The sequence below is a fragment of the Pogonomyrmex barbatus genome, unplaced genomic scaffold (genome assembly GCF_055798465.1).
Source record: "Pogonomyrmex barbatus isolate J1 unplaced genomic scaffold, ASM5579846v1 scaffold21, whole genome shotgun sequence".
Classification (NCBI taxonomy): Eukaryota; Metazoa; Arthropoda; class Insecta; order Hymenoptera; family Formicidae; genus Pogonomyrmex; species Pogonomyrmex barbatus.
The window spans coordinates 210,341-213,071 of record NW_028297118.1 but is presented as its reverse complement, the minus strand read 5'-3'; the positions used below and the strand labels follow the sequence as shown (position 1 = coordinate 213,071).

The 2,731-nt window shown below is 54.5% G+C and overlaps 1 pseudogene; it reads right to left on the bottom strand.

The window, feature by feature from the left end:
* Positions 1-1,309: 1,309 nt before the first annotated feature.
* LOC148936447 (uncharacterized) lies at positions 1,310-2,367 on the bottom strand (annotated as a pseudogene).
* Between the last annotated feature and the right edge of the window lie 364 nt (positions 2,368-2,731).

Sequence of the window (2,731 nt, the reverse complement as noted above, 5' to 3'; positions counted from 1 at the left end):
ACCATACGCCAACGCCGATTTCCTTGAGAGTCGGGTTTCTTAGGCACGATCCACAAGGGGGAATTATATGGTGAATTAGAATGTTCGATGATATCATCTTTTAGCAATTTATTTATCGACCTGCTTGGTGATTTCCTCCCTGTGCATCGGCGGGAATCGATATTGTTTTACGTTCACAGGAACGTTGTCGGTGGTCGCTATAACATGCGAAGTGGCGTTTGTGGAGCCTAACGGATCAGTGGGGAGTTGAAAGAGGTCGGCATGGTCTCTCACAAGGGCATTAATATGTTCCGCCTCTATGTCGCTAAGATGATCTAGCCTAAGCAGATCCCTGACAAGAGTGGTTCTATCGCGCTCACGCAATGCTTCCTCCGGTCTCGATGCGGCGACGCAATTAACGGCGCGACTTGCCCGTGGCGACCTCGGCGCGATTAAACCGATTTCCCCTAAGGGAATCGTCGGGACGGCAATCTCTTGATCCGATTCTGTAATATTCACGATTTGTACATATGTTCTTCCCTCTCTATTAGTCACGATAGCTTCTCCTAAGTAAACTCCTTCCGCGACGCTAAGTCGAGGGAGGTAGCCGGTCTCGATTTCAGAGTTAGCGACGTTAACGTAAAACGTTGTCCGCGATCGTGCGGGAATTAGAATTTTCTTTGAATGCTTGAAGGGTAGCTTGATCCCCCGCCACACGACTATTTCGCGAGCGAAATCGATAGTGGCGTCATCGCGGAGGAAGTCGGATCCTAGGATTCCTCCCTGCGCGATCGGGAAGCTGTCAGGAACAGTGTGCAAGTTTATCTCGTGACCCCGGAACTGGACGGTTATCGATCCTAAGGTCTCGATTCTGCCGGTCGTTATCCCTGTGAGATAGATCGTATCATTTTTGACGATGGGCGTGCTCGGGTGCACATGTTTTTTCTTTATAAGGTTAGGTGCGGCCCCGGTGTCGACCATAAAGTCGGTTGGTTCTGCTAAACCGCTAACGGATAGCAGAATGGAGGGGGCGTGAGACGGCCCAGGTAGATTTAGGATTGCGACTCGGGTGTTTGCTTCCTCGCGAACCGTTTCTACCGTGTTCACCGGACGCGCATTTTTCAGGGGATCCGCACGCGGCGCGTCCATCCCGCGAGGCGGATCCTGACCGTTTCCCGGCCCGTTAAATCTACTGTTATTATACTGTCGTTTGCGGCACTCTTCGATCTCATGCCCGCGATTCTTACAGTACTTACACCACTTGTTGTTTCGCGGCGTTTCGAAGTTACGCGTGACACGGTCTCCATTCCGCGGCCCGGATGGGTTTCTGTTATCGCGGCGCTGGTCGCATCTCGGTGCGATGCTTGGTCCACTCGGAGAGGCGGTGTGGCTGATAATTTCGTTCGCGGTTCCTGTAATCGCTATATCGCGGGGGCGACTGTCGCCTCTCAGTAGGGGGCGTTGGTCTGTTGCGTCCCACGTCCGGCTCGGGTGATCGGCGGCGTGCATCGGTCGTTTGTCTTAGCGGTCCGAGTCGCGCGGAGAGCCCGTAACGCTGGCGTTCGAGCTCATCGCCCTTCGCGATCATTTTTGCAGCTGCGAAAGCTTCGAAAGGCTCGCGATAATGCTCCGGCCGCAGCTGTAGCCGGTACGGGGTGGGGAGGCCCTCGCAGAAACAGTGAGCAGTAAGCTCGTCAATTTCACTGGTCACCGCAGGATTCAGGGTCCCGCGAGCGCGTCGCGTATTACAGATTGAAGCTCTTTAACGCGGTCTATGTAATCTAGGATATGTTCGTTGGGACGGAGGTGTACGGCGGTCAGTTCTCCTCGATATTGCGCTACGCTCTTGACGGAACCGAAGGCATTGTTGAGCAGATCCGAGAGTTGTGTAACTGACTCGCAGGGTTCGTCGGCTACCGCGGAATGCGCGTGACCCCGTAGTTTGGTTATGAGTAGACGCGTGAGGGGTCTTTCGTAATGCGGGGGAAGGATATCGCGAGCTTGCCTACAGGCCCCGAGGAACTTGGACAGCGGTATATTATAACCGTCGAAGTGCGGGACGTACTCGGTGGCTTCCCGGTAAGTAATCTTCGGAACGGCGGGCGGTTCGGCGCCCGACTCGTTGTGATCCCCGAATAGCGGTGGCGTCTCACCGAACGGCTGGCCTGGCGGTAGGTTAGGGCTTCGCAATGGAGGGTCGCGGCGTATGTCCATTTCGCGTCGCATGCTATTTAATTCGGCGCGCAACGATGCCATCATATCGCTCATCTCGCGTAACGCGGCTCAGCCTTCCTCGACATCGGCGCGGTCCCGCTGCAAAGCGGCGTTTTCTGCCCAAACTCGCTCCTTCTCCCGGTTTACCGCGTCGTGTCCCAGCCTAATTCTATCCTTTTCCCGGTTTACCGCTTCATTCTCTGCGCGGACTCTCTCTCTCTCTTTCCTTTTCTAATGCATTGGCGTCGGCCTGCAATTGCGCGGCATGCTCCTCTTGCGCGGCGCGAATCCTATCGAGCTCCTCCTCGGTCAAAGGTTTCTTGGGGTTATTCCGAGTATTCATATCGCTCTCTTTAGATTTTACCGGGGTGCGAAGCATAAGGTGCGATAATCACGGTACGAACGCTGGGTGGGTCGGTGAGATTTGCCGATATGTCCGACTCTCCCGATTAACGATATCCCACCGCTGTCACCAAATGTGTTACGTCAAGACCGCGGGGACCCCTCTGATAATTTCAGCGGCAAATTATTGAAAACG